This window comes from Gossypium hirsutum, chromosome A10, assembly GCF_007990345.1.
Source record: "Gossypium hirsutum isolate 1008001.06 chromosome A10, Gossypium_hirsutum_v2.1, whole genome shotgun sequence".
In the NCBI taxonomy this organism is placed as follows: Eukaryota; Viridiplantae; Streptophyta; class Magnoliopsida; order Malvales; family Malvaceae; genus Gossypium; species Gossypium hirsutum.
The window spans coordinates 38,122,477-38,144,117 of NC_053433.1; the positions used below are offsets into that span (position 1 = coordinate 38,122,477).

Consider the following 21,641-nt stretch of genomic DNA (forward strand, 5'->3'; position numbering starts at 1 on the left):
CTTACGAGGCCCAAAACATCACTAGCCAACATAGGCCTATTTACATGGCCAAAACACTTTATCAATACAAGCCACCACCTTTGGCTAAATTATAATATCATATACTCAACATTAAAACCCTATACATGCCATAGACTCGAAGTACTAGGATTTAATTACACAACAGCGTGAGCTCGACAGTGTGATAATATCTCTGGCGAACTCCAACCCGAGCAAGTAACTGGAGCCAACAATCTATAATACAGAGAACATAACAAACGGAGTAAGCTTTCATAAGCTTACTAAGTTTTAAGCAGTGTAAACAATTAAAAGCAATTATACTTTGATTATTCAATTTCTCAAAGGCCATTTTCTAGGTATATTACCATTTGGCCGAATATACACAAGCACATAATGCACATTCAGCATTCTTATAACATTTAATCTGAATTCGTATAATATAAATAAATCAAATACTTTCACACCTTGACCGAATGTATCATGGTCATAGATATAGTTATAACATTTATTCACATATGTATCACATTATACACTCGTGATTCCATTCAAATCGAACTCACATATGAGTACATAGTGCGTACCTGGCCCACTTAACGTATTGAATGTATTCATTTGTCAAACTAATACGAGGTGCCTTAACCTTAGACTTTTATTCATTCACCGGCATTTCGCCTGCTAGGCTCGAGGCCCAATATCATTTCACCGGCATTATAGCCTTCTAGGCTTGAAAGGCCCGAATAATGTCTCACCGTCATAATAGTCTGCTAGGCTCAAAGGCCCGATTATAATACCAGTACTAGGCCTGTGGGTTTAAGCCGGATATAATACCAGCATGAAGCCTGCGGGATTTAACCTGGATATATTATCAGCACGAAGCCTGCAGTATTTAACCCGGATATAATACCAGCACGAAGCCTACAGGATTTAACCCGGATATATTACCAGCACGAAGCCTACGGAATCTAACCCGGATACATTACTAGCACGAAGCCTGCGGGATTTAACTCGGATATCATATTTCGATAAACAATTCACCTATTCTTTCCCACTTTCATAACATATACTTCAATCATGTATAACTAAAACACATATCTATGAACAAAGATTTTCATCCTTTCAACCACATAGGGTTTAATTTCACATTGGAACACATATCTTAGTCCATCAGTTAATAGTATCAAATTCGACTAGATATGCTAGTCACATACAGCTCATAACTTAAATTTAATGTTCATTCAACACAAAGAACATATGTATATTTTCACTGAAGCATTATCTCAATACAATACATCTTGCTCACTGATTCGCACGTAACCATTCAAATTAGTAATTATAAGATGGTTCCGCACATAGCCCATCCTTATCGATAATTTACGATGGTTTTACCCTTACTCACCTATATGACATAGGCATTTTCACCTATGCTTCTCAATTCACATTCATGATTCAATTCCAATCGATTTAACATGCATATGTACATATCGCATACCTGACCAACTTAACGTATTGAACGAAATCGATTTTCGATTTAACACAAGGTCTCATAGTTGAACATAAACATGAAACCATTTCTTATATGTTCGATTCACATCAATCATCAAATTCATTTAATTCACATGTACTTAATTAGGTTGTTCATACCTGAATAATTTACTTTACGGAATGAATCCACATATCGTAATATCTCTACCAGCACATATACGGCATAGTTTATTCATTGTAACACTCATTTAGTGCATCAAATTTTCAAATCCAATTCAACTTAAGCATAATAGCCATAATCGGCTTATAGCCTTAAATCATTACATATTCGGCACATTAACTAAATAAAATTTACATTCTCTTTGCCATATTAACTTAACTCTTAGGCATATAAAAAGGAATCAAGCTTAAACACTTAAGAACTTACCTTGAATGTTGCCGAACGATTACAACGGCTATTCGATTACTTTCTCTTTTCCCTTATCCAAATTTGCCCCTCTATGCTCTTGAGCTTGCACCTTCTTCCCCCTAGTGACCGAATTTGTCAAGAGCTTTCTCCTCTCTTGCTCTCCTATTTTCGGCTATGATGAACAAAGATGGACAAAACTTTGTCCTTCACTTCCTTTTGTTATTTTATTACTCTTTATTTATGACATAAAATGACACATATCAATTAGTACCATAACTTCATGTCTTAATTTATTATTATCAAGTGCACGTGTTGTCTACCACCAACATGATGGTCGGCCACTACGCATAAAATGGGAGGTTTGACATGAAAATCCTCCTATTTTGCTCTACAAATTATTTGGCCCCTACAAATTTGCCTATAGCATTTTCAGAAATTTTCACATAAGTCCTATTTCATAATTTCACTCACAATTGACAAAATCAAAGCATGAAATTTTCACACATACACTTTCACATGAAACAAACACAAAATATAACATCTAATTATTTTTGTGACTCAGTTTTGTGATCCCGAAACCACTTTCTGACTAGGGCCAAATTAGTGCTGTCACAGCACTAACTATAATCCGCAGCAAAGCTGCTTATATCAGAATATGTGGCACAGCCACCAGAACGAATTCTTCCTCTAAAACAAAACCCAACCCCATGCAGTATGACATGTATGCAGAATATATATATAATTAACAAGGCATGCTTCAGAAAGACAGTCATATTATAGCGTAAGAACAGTTATTTACCCTCGAGGGACGTAATCATAAACTTACCCCTTTAAAGGTATTACGATAATTCTACCTTACAGAGGTATTTCAGTAATTTTATCAGTCTTTTTAGGGTTTCATTCTCATTAAAGTTATTAACATATTAACAGAAACACTTACTGAGTGTTTTTACCGAATTGGGCACGTTGGCCTATTAACCCGATTTCAGCCCATTAAGCCTAAATATACCGAAGTGCACGAAATTGTGCACTCTACAATCTTATCGTTCAAGTTACCAAAATTATCAATACAAACAATCCCACGAGTGTTCGCATGCTTGCAAGTTCTCGAAATACCGGCTTTTTGGCATTTCAGCTTTTGCCGATCTAGTCTACTAGTGGGTGTCGTTTACACACCTAATTTACGACAACTGCTACCGAAATCTCCCACGATATCCTACAATCATTTACTAGACATATCAACTCCAAAGTATAATGGCAAACATCATAAACTTACTTACCATAATCGGCCATCAATACATATGGCCCTTGAGATCCTACCTTTTCCAAAACTAGTGACTAGATCTCGATCTAGTCGTTCCAATTGTCCAAGCCTTCGATCAGCAGCCTCTATATCACACTAACACCAAAACAAATCAATTGTTACAACCCATAGAGCCTTAAGCTCCATTCGATAGTTTCCCTATGCCTTTAGTGATTTCGACTTTTCTAAAACCCGAAATAAAGAATAGATCTGAATACTTACCACAGGTTCTTTCAACTAAAACAATTCCACTTCAGTTTCTACTCAGATCTGATGCAGATCTAGCCTTTAAAAACTTGCAAAAATTGAATCTAGAGATCTAAAGATTCGGCTATATGTCCTTAAAAACTATGGTGTTTTCAGTTTTTGGAACTATGAAGAGGAAGATGATTTGGTATGGTGGTTTTTGTAATGGTATTGCCGACAGGGGTTGAGGTTTAGAGGATGTGAAAGTCAGCCAAAAGAGATGAAGAAAATAGGAGGATTTTGACTAGAAGAAATCGGCACAAGAAACAACTTTCGACATTTCAGCTTTTATGGAAATCGGCTATAGAGGTTTAGAAGGAATGGGAATGAAAGAGGAGATGAGTAGAATGGTAGGAATGTTTTGGCTAGAGAAGAAAAGAAAGAGAAAAATAAAATAGAAGAAGAGAGGAGAAGAGAAGGAAAAATTCGGCACTCAGGAGATCTAACTTTGCGCTTTCGGCTTTTTGTGACACTGAGAAGAGAATAGAATGAAAGGGAAGGCTCTAGGTGGCTAACCCTAATTCAGCAAAACAAAAAGAAAATAAAGCTTGCCCTAATGGCCATTCAGACCCACGGCCCAACCTTCCTAAAGCCCTAGCCGAATTTCCACTTAAGCTCTATCATATGCCTGGCACATGCACACAAAAAATAAAAGTAACAACACGCTTACCTTGTGACTTGAACTCTGGCTCCCCCTAAACATCCACACGTCACTCTCCAAACACCAAGGTGGCGCTACATGCCACTTTACCACATATCTTTTTTTGTCCTATTTTACCACCTCAATTTTAAAAGCCCATATCGCCAGAACCCTTTCTCTTCAAAATTAAAAATTCAAGAATTTCCTTGAATTACATTTACTATTGGGGCTTTTAAAGGCCCACCAGCATACTCAGACCCACAACAGGCAGTCAAAACACAGTATTTCTAAAAGTGGTAGGAAATTACAGAAATCTCGAAAATTCTAAAAATTGGGGCATTACAATAAGCCCGAAATTTTTTTATTTCAAGTACTTATAACCGCATTTTTCCCTTCTCAGGGATCAGGCAATAATCGACTTAAGTCTTTTGCACCATCTCACACTCAATTCCCTTTATAACAATAGATACATTATCCATCCCATTGTTTTATTGACTTAGAACATATCACAATTTATTCAATAACACATTATTGAAATTCAAGAAGTTTTTGTTTAGCACATACCCCATCGGTTCAAAGACTTTGGTCAATAACGTTCTCGTTCATTCAAAGCTTTAATAACATGTAATAGACCATTCAAGTTTCACAAGATGAAATCTTTATCATTCAGAACAGCTTTAAATTTAGACTATCTATCTTTTACTCGGAGAAAGGTAAAATCTTGTTCCCAAACACGAATACCTTATTTAGTCTTTCAAATAATAATCAATACCACTTGAACCACTGAGTCAGTATTATTCATCAATAAATGACATTTTAAGAGATCCTCTTTTTTAGTTGGTAGGATAGTTTGACATGAAACCATTCAAAACTCACTTTTCATACTAATCAAAGGCAATTTCAATTGCATTAGCTCAATATAACAAAAATGCCTCAATTGAATGCATTAACTTTGATTCACTTACTCGAGGAAAGTAATCCACCAAACAAACTGAAACTGCAATTTCATCATTTATGCCTTTATTAATATCAGTTCTTTTAATAAACCATCAATTATACATATTTTTACCCCATGTTTAATGCATTTTATGGATGATTTCTCATTAGAATTGGTGAATTCGATCTCCTAATGCTTTAATTTCATGTTTTCTACTTAGGAAAGCATAGGAGAGCGAAAGGAACGAGAAATGGGCCAAAAACGGAGAAAATGGGCTAAGGTACGAAATCAACACGACCTGGACCTCCTCACATGGGCAGACCACATGGCCGTGTCAATTTGGTAGGCTCAAGCACAGCCTGAAGTAATCGAACACGGGCGTGTGCCACGGGCGTGTCCCTGCCGAGCCCAAGTTGAGTCCAATTCAGAAAAGGCTAATTTTGAGGGCTTCTAGGCATTCGAAAGCCTATAAATACACCCTAGAGAATGAAGAAAAGAGGAGATGGAGAATAGAGAGTAAGGAATTACTCCAAGGAAGCTGATTGATCATCTCAAAAGCTGGATTCATCATCAAGATTGAAGATCTCTCCTCAATTTCCCTTCAGGAGTTTTAGGTTTTCTTTATGTTTTGTATTCTTTATTCTTCTAAGATGTTTTCTTATTTAGTTATGAACTAAAACCCCTAAATACCTAAGGGGAATGAAACCTAAGACGAATCTTGTTATTATTTTCTGAATCGTATGATAAATATTTAACTTGTTCTTAATTATGTGTTCTTAATTCTTGTTTTGATATCCTAGGATACTTATTCAAGACATGCTCTTATTGAGAGGAGGAATAGACCTTGTCTAAGAGTACATTTTTCATAATTAAGCGGAGTTGATTGCGCGCCTAGACATAAGGTAACAAGATTTTGCCGGATTAGGGTGAAACCAAATAAGGGGATCCATAGATCGAGTTAATTCAACCTTAAAGTGTTAAGTAGAGAAAATTCTTGGTTATTTAATCTAGGGATTAGACGTTATTAGTCTTGAATAGGGATAATAACATAACTTAGGGATCTCTACGGAACAAGTTGAATGAATAAATCGTCCAATTCGGAGCCAGAATAACAAGTAAAGTCTAAATGGACTTTTCCTTAGGTATTGTCTTAAGTCAATCGATTTTTGCCAAAAGCAATTCCCCAATTCTTTTCTCTGTGCGTTCTTAGTTTAGATAATTAGTTAATTAAAACAAAACCTCTTTATTCTTAGGCTAGATAATAAAAAGACAGTCATTACTAGTACTTTTAGTTTCTTTAGGTTCGACAATCCGGTCTTGCTAAAACTTTACTACTGTTCGATAGGTACACTTGCCTACATCGCAATAATAGTTAGTTTAAGAATGAGTAATTATAAAAATTTAAAACCTATCATGAAATAAACGCGATCATCTTTATACGAAGATTTAGAGAAATCCAAATATGGGGGTCATCACGTTACTATAATCAAGTCAGAAGCATGTTCATAATCGACATAGTCATCATAAGTTGAAGAACATACCTTGGATACGAGTGATCATTAGTAATTTACGAGATGAAGATAACAAGAAAACCAGAATAAAGAAGTCCAAGACAGAGGAATCCAAGATAAAGATATCCAAGGTACAGAAATCCAAGATACCATATCATAATGAAAGACCTAAAAAAAATGTTCATAAGAAAAATATGAAGGATCTTGATAATTCTTCAGATAAAAGAAGTCTAGAAGAATATATCAATCCAACCCGCAGGGATTAAATGCAATAAGGATAATATACCTTACCATATATGTATATTGAATAGAGCATCAATTAGGAGAAACAGATTTATATCATCATGCATATTATTTCATCAAGTCCCATTAGATGGAATGTAATGGAATGCCAGAGAGACATAGAGTAATAAAAATTATGTACCAGTCAGGCTATTAATACTTTCGTCTATACATCGTGATTAGAAAGCACTCTCATGAAATAAAGATTTTATTAGTAGGGCAGTAAGTGTAAAGATATTTGCGAGAACAGTTAAACATACAGAATACCTAGGAAAAGACTACCATAATCTGGTATCTTACCTTTCAACTTATTCCTTCAATTATTTCTACCATCGTAAATCTCACATTATGCTTTTCGTTAAAGAAGTTCAGTTCTGAAGAAATTTCCAGTTAATACATTTCCCAACATTTTACCTTACTAGTCCTGTCATTACTTATCAATCCAATTTAATCTCTGATCATGTTCATAATCATTCTATAGTTTAACCCTTTGGTATCATACTTGTGAACTTATTCAATGTGATTCTCGTGAAGTTCCTTCACAAAACACCACTCTGGTGAGGGGTGGGAATAGACAAGTGAAAGGTGGTTGAACTGTATGTTGAAATTATGATTACTCATAAATGTTATACATGTGATTTAGAGGATGGGAATAACTTGTTAAATAATTTGATAAGTTATATTGGAGAGACTATGGTGGTTAGGCTAATGCCAAGGCATGTAAATGGTATTTATAAGATTAAAGAGTAAGCATTATGAACAAGTAAGTGGTAATCATGAGAATTAATACAATTTGTATTAATAATGTTCTTATGGATGGGTAAATTAAATGGATGTTAATAATTTTTTATTATTTTCATATGAACTTACTAAGCTCTAAAGCTTACTCCCCTTACTTTCCCATCTCTTATATGTTAATTTAGCTAGTTCGGGTTGGAGATCGCCGGAGAGACCATCACACTATCAAGCTATCATTACTGGTATTGATGAATTCAAGTAGTTTGCGTCTATGGCATGTATAGGGACTTTTTCTTTTAAGTAATTATGCCATTGTAAATGTGACCAAATGAGTTGGCCTAGAATGGCCTGTGGTCCAATTGGTAGAAGGCCATGAGATGTGGCTCATATTGATTATTGGGTTGTAAACCTAATTGTTTATGCATGCATGTGTCTATCCAATTGTAATGTGGTTGATTATTGTGTGTATGTGATGGAATTTTGAATGAAATGCATGATGACAATTAAGACTTGATTATGTCAAATAGGAGTAATCTACCACTCTGAATGTATGCAAAATTATAAATTTGGCTTGACAAAGTATGAAGTCTTATGCATGTGTAAGTAGAGATGAAATGGTCATGATCATGTCTTGTTTGTGTATGTTTAAGTGCTCAATTATGCCCTGCTAAGTGCCATTGAAATCATGTTTGTGTATGCACAATTAAAGGTGGAAATTGGCTTGGAAAATAGCCTCAATAATTGTCCACACGGGTAGACACATAGGCAAGTGTCTAGGTCGTGTGTGACACACAATTTGCCCCATGGGCATGCGGTCCGGTCGTGTGTCCCCTGTTCCCTAATTAATGTAAAATAGAATGCCTAGTAGTAAACACACGGGCAGAGACACAGCCGTGTGTCTCGGCTGTGTGAGGGACACAGCCTCAGGACATGGGCATGTGCCCAAGCCGTGTGAAGTCTACACCTGATTTTGGAATTTAATTCACCACACGGTCTAAGGACATGGGTGTGTGCCTTGGTTGTGTGTCCACATTTTGTGCATAACGTCATAAGCAAAAAGTTACACGGGCTGAGGACACAGGCATGTGACCCTCCAAAATGAGAAAATTTTCTAAGTGTGGTAAAAGTTTCGAAAGTTTCTGGTTTAGTCCCGAACCACCCTTGATGTATGTTTTGGGCCTCGTGGGCCCACATAAGGGATGATATGCATGTGAATAAAAATTTTTAAATTTGGACGAAAATTCATGTCTCGATTTTGTAAGATTGTCTGAGTTTATGTCTAGTAACGCCTCTTACCCTATTCCGACGTCGAATACGAGTAAGAGGTGTTACAGCTCCAACGTCTTTTCACTTGGCAAAGTGATTACTTTACAATGTTCTTTTCTAAAAATTCTTAGGTTTTCCATGTCGCTCAGCCAAATACCTTGGGGGCTGGTTCTGAGCTCATTTGGTAGCTGTCCCATTTGGTTTCCTAAATTCTTCAATGTTGCTACTTGGCTTTGGATTAGTTTATCATTCTTCGCTATGTACGCCTTCAGCAAATTCTCAAGATTACTTGAAGATTCAGTTAGCGGTGGTTGTTGCACTTATTGAGAATATTCTGGCAAATAATTTGGTCAAAATGGCATAGAAAAGTCACTATGGTCCACCCATCGATTACTCTTTGGAGAAATTGAATGATTCTTCCATGAAAAGTTGTAATAATTTGATTGCGAACCATTCCAATTCTGATTTCCTATGTAATGTTTTAACTCTTGATTCGATGGACAATTTTCAAAGAAATGGCCATCTCTACAGTATTCACAAGAAATATTCTCAAATTGGTTCAGCTATTGACTTGTCAGATTACCATTGAAACCATTAACAATTATGTTCTTAAGCATAGAAGACAAAGAGGACACTTGGGCTCAGAAGTAAGTGCATCAACTTCATGTATTCCTGATACTCATCTTCTTGAGGCTACTCGATTGGCTGGCCAATGATAGTTATTGTTGGCAATTCTTTCAATAATTTTGTAAGCTTCGTTGTAAGACTTAGAAAGTAAGGGCTCCATTTGCCAAAGCATCCACCATCATTCTAGTATGAATATTGAGACCAATATAGAAAGTCTCCATTTGGACGCAGTAAGGAATGTCGTTATGAGGGCACTTTTATAATAACTCCTTGAATCGCTCCCATGCCTTATATAAAGATTCTTCATCCAGTTGCTTCAGTAAAGTGATTTCATTTTGGATCTTGGCAGTTAAAGATGGAGGGAAATATTTCATTAAGAAATGTTCAACCAACTTTTGCCATGTAGTTATGGAATCGAATGGTAGGGAGTTCAACCATGCTCGTGCTCTATATTTTAAGGAGTATGGAAATAATCTCAGTCTCAAGCCATCCTTGATCACCCCGACTAGTTTAAATGAGTCACTCACTTTCGTGAATAGCTGGAGATGAAGATGTGGATCTTCAATAGGAATCCCACTAAATTGACCCATATTTGGCAACATTTGGAACATGACAGGCTTCAGCTCGAATTATTTTGCCTCAATTTCGGGTCTCCTAATACTTGGATTGAGCTCGTTGAATAAAAGAATGGCATATTTTCGAATGGCACAGTTCCTGTCATCAGCAACAATAATCGAGTTGTAAGTATTATAAGCGAATGCTCCTCCTTGATTTTGGTTTTGATTCTCGAAATTCATCTCTTCGGTCATTTCTTTGGTTCGCTAAAATTCTTTCAATTTCAGAGTCTATGGGGAGTAAGTCAACAATTTGATCAATACTCATAAACACCTGAAATAAACACAAACAAAAAATATTGGAATTAAAATTTAATAGAAAAGAATAGACCAAAATGCAAAATTAACAACTTCACAAATAATGTCTTTTAAAATAGTCCCCAGGAACGACACCAAAAACTTAGAACGATGGAAATGTGCAAGCTTAAACAATCGCAACAAATACTAAAATGACAAGTAAATATCAATTTATCGTACCCACAGGGACTGTTTAAGAAAATTATTTATGCAATGAAATCCAAACACTTAGGTGATTAAAAAAAATTTTGATTCGAGGAAGTAATGAAAAACTAAAATTTAACTAAGTAAAATAAAATAAAATAAAAAAGCTCCAATGCACAATTTCAAAAGATGATTTTAATCGATGACATAATTGTGTTAGATTAATTACATTTCTTAACTTAATATTACCAAGACAATATTCATGTTGTTATGAATAAATTCACGGCAACTTGGTAATTTGTTAACTATAGCACATACAGACTTACTAAATTAACTAATATCTTAAACATATCACTATGCCAATTCAAACAATTAATCAATTCTAATAAGCAAGTAAAATATTAAGTGAGGTAACAATATATACCTATATTGAAACAGTTTAATCACAAAAATCTTGCAGGTTATGCAAGCCTAATGTACCATTTAATATCGTCGCTAATTTAACCTTTATCTACCTTAGAAGATTAAAAATGCACTGATTAGTATTGTGTCAATTAATTACAATTTCAATATGATTAATAATTAATTCATTAATTGCCTCACAATTGTAATGCAAGTATAACATAATCATGGTTTTACTTAATCAAACAATTTACCAAGACTTATAACAACATTATTTTAATAACTTAAATTGACGAAATGCAATCAACCAAACACGAATTAAATTTAAGCCGTGTTAATTAAATTAAGAATAACAACATAACAAATATTCATGGAGATGTTCATAACAATAACAATAAAAGTTAAAGATAGAGAACTAGAATCAAATTTGGTGTTTTTCCGAAGCCAGACTATTTTGCTCTGCTCCTTATTCTCCACTCGTTCTTGTTAAACCAAGGCTTCTACAATCACTTGAATGTTGGAACCCAAGGTGGTTGAATGGATTTTTTCCAAGAGGGAAATCGGAAAGGGGAATGGATGGGAAAAAAATAGGAAATGACATAGAGAAAAGCAAGTGAAAGGGAGGAGAAATATGTAGAATAAAAGGTGTGAAAGGTGTGTTGAAATGAGTAGCAAAGGGGGTATTTATAGGTGGGATTGGCTGCTAAAAATAGCAAAAATAAGCAGCCATAGAACCCCATTTTCTGGCCACACACGTGAGAAGTTTGAAGGTTTCAAACTCGCTAAATTTAGCTAAGGGCAAATCCATAAAAACTTGATAAGTGGAGGGGTTTGAATGCAATTTCAAGGAAACTTCAAGGGCCGATTTTAAATTCAAATAATCAAATAATTTGAGCTTATTAGGTCAGCATGTTGGATGGTTTTGTACAGCCTTTTGCTCAGTTGGATCGGTCTTCTCAATTCAGCATAACTGGGCCACCTTTCATAATTTAATTAATACTAATTATTTAACCCAAAATAAATTTGATTAAAATTAAAATTAATTATATTATGTATTAATATTCATAATTTGGACCATTTTAGGCTGAAAAATTAATTCGCCTCGATGCTTCAAAAGTCGCATCCCGATTTTGTGCTTCTAGCACTGTCTATCGAGCCAATTTTCACTCTTTGTGCGAATCTGTTGAAAATAAATTAAAATTTATCAAAATTAATTAAAATTAAATATGTTAATAATTTAAGTGCAATATAAATATTTTAGAATTATATTCTATATTTCGACAATAATTATTACGAGATTGCATGAATTTGAGTTAAAAATGGTACAAAATACTCTCTATATTTTTGTGCTTCCACAAGATGCAACAGTCTTCCTTCTTGAAGCATATGCTACCACATTAGCCTTTCTAGAATGGTACTCAATTGCCAGATCATAACCTTTTAGAAGATCCATCCAATGTTGTTGGCACAAATTCAAATCCTTTTACATCACCAGATACATTAAAATCTTATGGTCTAAAACCACACGACATTTCTCTCTATAAAGGTAATGTCTCCAAATTATTAGTTCCAACACTACTACTGCAAGCTCTAAGTCATTAGTTGGATAATTCTTTTCATGTGGCTTGAGTTGGCAAGATGCATATGCCACAACCTTTCCTCTTTGCATATGCACACATCCTAGCCCATTAAGATATACATTCGTGAGCACAGTATACTCCACACTAGATTCTGGTTGGGCTAAAATAGAAGCATTAGTTAGAACAAATTTCAAATTATCAAAACTCTTCTGACACGCCTCTGTCCATTCGAACTTTTTTTTCTTTCTTAACAACCGCGTCAGAGGTGTCGCCAACATGGCCAACCCTTTTATAAATGTTCTATAGTAACCCGCCAAACCCAAGAAGCTACACACCTTAGTAACGTTCTTTGGTGTATTCCAATTAAGCACGGCTTTAACTTTCTCAATATCTATCTTAATACCTTCAATAAAAATAACATGACCAAGGAAATGAACTTCAGTTAGGAAAAATTCACATTTGCTGAATTTGGAATACAACTTATTCTCATGCAAAGTTCTTATCACAATCCTTAAGTGCTTCTCATGATCAGTCAAGCTTCTTGATTCAGAGGAATCCATAATGTATGACAAGTTAGAATATGCACCCTTAACTAATAAGTTTTTGGTGGATACTACAAAAAATTTTCTACTCGCCAAACTGGTCTATACTCCAAGCATGAACACTTCTTTGCCTATTGTAGTCAACAAACATACACCTCTAGCTCAACAGTCAACTACAACATTATGTCTGGTCAACCAATCTAATTCGAGAATAGCATCAAACTCATGAAAACTGAACAACAACAAATCCACCAAAAAGGTGTGCTCGCCACAAATCAACGGATAGTTCTTAATAACTCTATTAACCATCATACTTTGACCAAGGGGGTTGGTTAGTAATACATCTATCTTAGAATAATCAACTTCAAGACTCGAACCTTATATGAATTTAGTGAAGATGTATGAATAGGTTGACCCCGGATTTATGAATACATGAATGTTGTTTCCAAGAAAAGAACCCGTTATAACCTCTGGCAAATCAACCTCTTCTTTGGCTTTCATCACATATGCTCTGGTGGATACTCTAGAGCTGGGCTTGGTGAAACTATTTTTCGGAGCCCAGAACTGATCCTGGTTTTATTGCCACACTTCATCTTGCTTCTTGCTGAAAAGTTTTAAGCCCACACGTAGGTTCTTCACCGGAACCTTGGAGGGACAGTCTCTAAGCTGATGGGCTAAAGACCCACACCCAAAATAAGCTCCAGTATGCCTCTAGCATTCTTCTCTATGGTTTCTTCCACAATGCTCGTAAACTGAATTCCTCATCTTTCTGGATCTACTTATACATTCTATCGAGGTAGGTTGTCAACCACCTCCATCTCGCCTGAAACTCATAGGTTGTGAATCTTTCCTTGATGCCGAGAAGCTTCTATCTTTCGGCTTCTTAAAATTCGAAGTGGGTGGTGGACTAGTAAATCCACACTTAAATCTTTCTCCATCATACACCTTAATCTTCTTTTGAACTATTCTCTCTATTTTGTGAGTCTTGGTTGTCATGGCCACTAAACTCTTACATGTTAATGTCGCCACTATGGCGCAAATTTCATCTTTTGAGCTCCATTCAAACTTCGCACAGAAAGCTTTCTCAATGTGAAGCATATCTTTTGCATAACAATGATTTTAACAAACTCCCATTTATATTCCATCATTGACATTTTTCCTTGCTTAACATACAAGAACTCCTTTTCATCTGCTCAATATACATCTAGTTCACATACCTTTCTTTGAATGTCTCTAGAAAGAATTCTCAGTCGATCAGCTTTTCAGGGGTCACACTTGTTAGCGTTTACCCGCTCTAGCAAGGAGACTACACACAAGAGGCTATCCACTGGCATGCACTTTAACTCATCAATACTCTAAAGATGTGTGATAATTGTTCTGCCACTGTGGTATCATCATCTTTGTCTCCTATAAATTCCTTGGTGCCTCTTTTTCTTATTTCTCTCACTAGATCACCCTTGGATTGGGTTACAGTTGGTACTAGAGGTACATGACGCACTGGTTGTACTATTTTTGGTTAAGATTGCGGAGGTTAGGGTGCTTGAGTTGTCCCCATGAACTGGTTAAACGTCTGACTCATCACGGTGAAGAATACATTTTGAAAAGCATTTCTAGTAGCAGCTAGATTAGTTGTAGGAGTTTGCTAATGAAACACCCCAAACCCGGCTTAGATGTTACGGCCAAATCTGTGATGTCACATTGTAGTAAGTTTTGAAAAAACATAGTTTCATCAAAAAACAAAGGTCATTTGTTTTAAAACCTCGATGTGTCCTTTTTGAAAAGCTACTTATCTTACTCATTTGTTAAATTCCAGAATTTTTTAGGCAAAACATGTCTCTTACTAAGATTGTTACTACATTTTTAAATGAAGTTCGTTGCAAAAGCATTCAAAACAAGTTACGTAGTGTGGTAGTTGAAAACATTTGTTTTCTTTTTAAACTCGAGTCCTAGTGCTAACAGATTTAAGTCAATTTAAGTAAATTCCCAAATAAAAACTTAAAATGGCCTTATTACATAAATTTACCCAAATAAATTTACTTTTACTAAAATCAACATGAAAACATAACCAGTGGTGTGGCCATCTCTGAGTCCCTTGCAACACCGACCCGCCTAAGGATTACCTACATAGATAGGTAGAAAAGGTGAGTTTATGAAAACTCAGTGTGTAATCCATATTTATCAGTCAGACAAACATACAGTGTTGAACAATCTCGGCCTAAGCCAATTCAGTCGCAATAACAGTGCGGGCCTTAGCTTCATACAGTAACAGTATCAATATGGGCCTTAGCCCGTCTCAGTACAGTATCAATAATGCACGCAAAGGTCCTACCCATCCATCCTCTACACTCCACTCTGTCCAACCCTACACTCTATGTGGGGATAATATCGACCCACCCATCCCTACACTCCAAACTACAGTACCAGATTCAATACAAACAATAATTGCGGTAGAGTTGCCAGTAATATGCTTATAGCCTTTCAGTACACTTCCTCCAATATCATAAGTCCCACCCCATGCAATGCAACATAATATAAATGTACATAGATAATAAAGATGGCATGCTGAACATTCAGATATCACATAAGGATATTTTTGTCATTTACCTCATAGGGGTATTACAGTCATAACATAGATTAGGGTCTAGGTATACTTACCGACCCATCAGTAGGTCCACAATCGTCTCGCACGACCCGTGCAACCTTAACAACCAAACAGTGATTATGGGCCCAAGCCTATAATATGGCCCACGTGGGCCCATACGGTCGTGTGGCCCAATAAGCCCAAATAATGACCATGGCCGTATAAACAACACAGTTGGCCCAAAAGTCTCCACACATTCGTGCTATTTACCAGTGTGAGGCCCACGACCCCGTAGGGCCCACACGGCCCATTTTGGCCCAATGTGGCCCAATATGACCTACGTCCACAAGATCGCTTGTGGTGATCTCTATGGTCACATGCTCGCGCTTATGCGTTTAAACGACCGCACATGCGTGTGCACGCAAGCATGATATCGATAATAACTATTTTTCGGCTTTTTCCGTTTAACAGTGGAAACAATGTAACTACACACCTGATTTCGGATATGTGCTCCTAGCCCATGAGTTTCCACACCTATCACAGTCAGAAGTTCGATTAGTCACTTATCAACATTAGGGTTAGACACCCTTCACTTTACTCTTAATCCAACTAATGTTGATACTTACCTTGATTGGCCAACTGTGACTTAGTCTTCCTAGGTCACTGACCAACATTGATCCCTTACTCTTTATCGAAAATCTACGTCATCAAAGAAAACCATTAACACGATCACTTAACACATAGTTTGTAACATTATGTCCTACCATCTATAAACAACCACAAACTCCCTAGAAGGGAAAAGGACATTCGGCCAATCACCAAAGAACGCAAGCCCACACGCCTTATTTGAACACTCAAACCACAATAAAGTTACCTTCAATTGGGATGATGCGGAACGGTTCCAGACCCCTTAGTCACCACTTGCCCTTCTTCACTTCACGAGAAGGTCTAGAGTCTAGAAGAACATCATGAGAAGTGGGAGAAAATGAAAATCGGTTAGTAGGAACAAGAGAAATATTGGGTTTCAGCAGTGTGATAGAGGGGAGGTTTGAAGACAGATGAAAGAGTAGAGAGAAAACAAAAGCCCGAGTGCACTCACTGACTTGTTAGAGCACAGTTATCAATTCGAAGCAGAAAGGAGCGAGCGAGAGATGGAGTAATTGGTTTGGGTTACAAAATGAAAGAGGGTGCAAGAAGAATAATTGGGAGAGAACGAGAGACGGAGAGGGTTTATAGAGTTCGGCGAAAAGAGAAGGAAAAGAAAAATGCAACCCCAACCAATAGACCCCCAATTACCAAAAGAAAAGACGAATACGTAAGATCTCCTATCACCAATCGGTTCTTCAAAGAAAAAAATTCCAAAAAGAAAAACCATTCGGCACCCCTAAGACTGATTTTACCAATTGGTTTTTCCCCAAATGGCACCCATTTGTCTCCCTCAATTGGTTCCCCACTTTCCTCAACCGCACACTAACCCAATCCCCTCAAAATCTCCTAAAATCACTTCCCCTATCTGTCCACACCTTCTTCCTACAAACATCCTCAACAACCCATTCAAACCCCAATAATTTCATTCAACTGAGGACACTTTCACGACACCTAGCAAAATAAAATACTTAAATGCATTGCTAAGCCTCGAACCTCAGACCATAAAAACAGTCCACACGCCCTTTGCCACTTGACCAACACGCTCTTCATGTCATGCCATGCTCTCATCAAGTTAAAAAGTCCACGAGTTGGAGACAAGGGTTTACTCAATTAGGAGCAAAATTTTGCTCAAGCCAAGGCTTGAGCTCAAGACTTCTCCAATACTTCTCAGAACACTTAAACACTGAAGCAAGCATATATCTATGCCATAAGCATACCAAAAATAATTTTTACACAGTTTTTTGGATTTGAGAAATTGGGGCGTTATAGCTCCTAAGCTAGAGGAACATGGCTTCCAATCTCCTCAACAGTTACTTCTCTTGATCCTTCTTACATTTTCTTTAACAACTACAATAAGATTCAGATTAGATCAAATTACAGGACTAAGCTAGAAATGTATCATGCATGGCGAGGCATGACATAACTTTCAATTTTTTAAGAATTGACTCAACCTCGACTTTGATACCAAAACTTGTAACTCCCACGCCCATTCTAATCTCCAAATTCAAGTATGGTAAGTCACAACGTAAAACCATTTAGGTTTAACAAAAATACTTGAAAATTTTTTAAAGGTTTGAAGTTCAGTGTATACCCCATTATAATAGCATATAACAATTAAAATAGTAATATGCCAATAGAGATGTGTTTAGACAAACATCTAGCAGAAGCCTTATAAAAGTTTACAGGGTTATATAAAACATATGATGGGTTATTCCCATACAATAGTTTGAAGTGCATATTTAACATTCAATACCATTTGGCGTATATGCCAATAAGACAATCTCATAGACCATGATATATTAGATTAAATACATACATCAAAAGTATATAAAAACTCTCATAAACCGTATCTTGACAAAAGTGGTAAATCATTAAAAAAATAGTAAATTATTATATAATTTTACTATATATTATATTTTTAAAATTTGTATTTTCTATTATTTTTAATTGTGTTTAGTTAATTTCTAATACTAGCTTCTTAAAAATATAAAGAAAAGGGAAATGTATTGAATTGAATAAGTTCAACCATAAATAAAATAATTAATAGAGGTGGAATGTCTCTGTGTTTTAAAGATGAAAGTTTTGGTTAGGAAGTTTGAGGATAAAATTGATAGAATATGCAACTATTGAGGACTAAATGTGTTATTATACCGATTAGAAAAAGACTTTTCGTTATCAATTTAATGGCGAGTGACCAAAACATGAATGAATTCAAATGGTAGTGCCTAAATTGAAAAGTTTTAAAGTTGGGTAACCAAAAAAAAGACATAAGCATAATTGAATGATCATCTCTATAACTTATCCAAATAAGTGTTTTGTAGGCTAAAATAATATAATAACATATTTTTTGACATGTACAATAACTTTCTCTTTTGCTTTTAATAAAAAATAATTGTTTAAAAGAAATTTATACAAAATTACACATTTGATTTTTTTTAATTTTATGGGTATGATTGAATTAAAAATAAGATTTTAATGTAAAATTGTATCAAAACACATTTATGGTAAAAAATTATTATTATTATTGAAATTAATTGACTGGGTATATTATTAAAAAAGGAGAGAGAAAAAACAAGCCAAGGAAACCCAACAAAAACCATTGGGCCCAGTCCTATTACATCAGACTAAGTTCAAATCCGGCCACATTAAATTATGTATTAATGAAGCCCTCCTCAAAAAAACTGTAAATTAAACATAACTTAAAAGAAATGAAAAGCAATAAATGTATATGAAAGAAAACAGGAAACTAATTATCTCCCCCAGTCAACTCAAACGGCTGGCCTCTACTACCATTCATTGATTTGTTATTTCAATACACCCATCCGTTCTGACGATAGCTATTTCCAAAGAATAAATCTTTTATTTGCTATCCACTTTTGAAATTAGATTTCTCACCTTCTCCTTCAATCAGGACTTCTTCTCCATCTTCCCTTTGAGTCGAAAGTATGCCGATTCAACTCCTCTCCCATGAGGTAAGAGATCTCTCCTCTATTTAGAGTATTCTTTGTGGTTTTGTGTGCTTGCGAGTTTCCTGATCTATAAATATGCTGAAAGATAATCTCTTGAAAGCAAGATTTCTTGTTCTGAATGTCTCTTATAATCGCTCCGATCACTGATTTATCTGTTGAAGACGATTGACATTTTTTTTATTGTTCTGGAATCCCCCATGACTTTAACCGATTGTATACCCATTATTATCCCTAACTTTATGCCTTCCAAACATGCAAATGCTTCTACTGCAAACGGGGAAGAGACATTGTTGTAAAGGGTTGACTTTAAGACCAGAATACATTTCATACACATATCTTATGTCAATAAAATACACATTACCATTGGACATAATCAACTAAAGTCATTCATTAAACATATTACTTAACCGTTAACGAATATATCAAACACCTCACACATACTTATATATATATGCCTAAATACATATATATGCAAGTGCTGAATCATCAATTAAACATATTCATTATCCAAATCCAGCATTTAGTCGAATTCACTCATCAACTCAAAATAATTATTAATATCTAATGCAAAACATACGCACATCATTTTTACCATGAGTAACCTAACAAACATATTTCATATTCATATATATACCAAAACTGATTCAACCAAAACACATCCAAAATCATCAGCCATATTCCATGCATATAGCATATATAAACATGACTAAGTTCATATAACCACTTACCATATTAGCCATTTTCGCATGGCTTAATATATACACCACTTCATACTTATCCAAATATAACCTAGCTTATACATACCATAGATCCAAGTTTAAACTTATAATGTACCAAAAACAGTCAATAATGTGATGGATTTTGCTGATGATCCCCGAGCTCGTAACTAATCTTCAAAATCTATAAAACAGAGGCAAATATAAATACACATATAGTAAAATATTGTAGCTTAGTAAGTCATAAGCAAATAAATCATTAAATGAACATTAGTATTGAACTAACTAAACTGAATCAAATAATCTATAATCAAATACACATTTTTCATGCTTGAAACTCATATACCATCACATGAACGATATGTAATAATATTAACTTGGCCGAATACACATTAGTTGTGACACCCCTAAAGTGACCCTAGCCGGAAAGTGGTTTCGGGACCACTAAACCGAGTCATAAAGATAATTAACCGTCATAGTTGATGCTCATTATATGTACATATGCATGTGTGAAAATTTCATGTTTGAATTTTGTTAATAGTAAGTGAATTTTATCAAATAGGACTTATGTGAGAAAATTTTGAAATGTGATAGGTCAAAGCATAAGGATCTATTAGTGCATGAAATAAAAAGGGGGGACTTGCATGTCAATTTCCCCCCTAATTAGTAGTGGCCGGCCATGACAAGTATGGTAGACCAAGTGTGATGGGCAAGAACATGTCATAAACATGTTAAGTTAGTGTTTCATGGGAAGTATGATAAAATAAGGAGCATGGGAATAAAATAATGAAAGGGAATATGATGAAAACAAAAAAAAAGTGTGTGGTTGTTCCCCCATTTTGCCGAAACAAGAAAAAAAAAAGAGAAAGGCTTCATCCTTTGGTTCTTCTTGGCCGGTTTGAAAGGAGGAAGAAGAGAGGTTTCGGTCACCTTGAGCTTAAGGGGAGGTTAGTATGTTGTGTTAAATTCTTAAGTTTTAAACTTGTTTCTAGTTAATTAGCAAATTTCTTACACAAACCATGGCAAAATTTCAAAATCTCGGTGATGGCTTGAGCATTCGGTTTTGGTTGTTGAAAGGAATGAGTTGGAGGTTGGATCATGTTAAGATTCGGCCTTGTACATAAACATTAAGAGTTTGATGTTTTTGCGATTTTTGGAAGGTAAATAAGGTTATACACAAGATAAATACTAAGATTTTGGTTGACTTGTTTTAGTGAGGTTCGGCCAAGGACCTTATGTGCAAGTTTATTCGGTTTAAGTAGAGAAAACGTGACGGATAGATATGAAGTAATGTGTATATTGGTTCGGCTGCTAAGTAAGGAAATAATTGTTAGTAACATAGTATCTATGCACTTATGTATATATATGTATGTACAAATAACCTATTTAGCTATGGATATCTAAGGTGTTAAATAATGAAATTCTTGATGACTTGGGTTAAATAGCATTCGGCCAAGGACTATATGGGCTTGTTAATTCGGTTTAAGTGAAGAAACTATGATAGAGAAATATGACTAAATTGTGGACTTTGACAATTTAAATGATGCATTTGACTTGTGTACCGACCTAGGACGATATGTGTTTCTATATGAAGTTAGATGGTGTTGATGAAGTTCGGTAATGCATGATGTTTAAATAGTATTGAGCAAGGTCATTGTACTTAAATTGTATGACATACATGTATTGAATGGAATTGCCCAAGTGAAA

General features: G+C 35.4%; 1 non-coding gene across 1 annotated transcript; it reads left to right on the forward strand.

Moving 5' to 3' along the window:
- Positions 1–9,678: 9,678 nt before the first annotated feature.
- LOC121208847 (small nucleolar RNA R71) lies at positions 9,679–9,785 on the forward strand. The gene has a single exon (XR_005903971.1). It is a non-coding gene; the product is annotated as a small nucleolar RNA R71 (small nucleolar RNA).
- Positions 9,786–21,641: the final 11,856 nt, after the last annotated feature.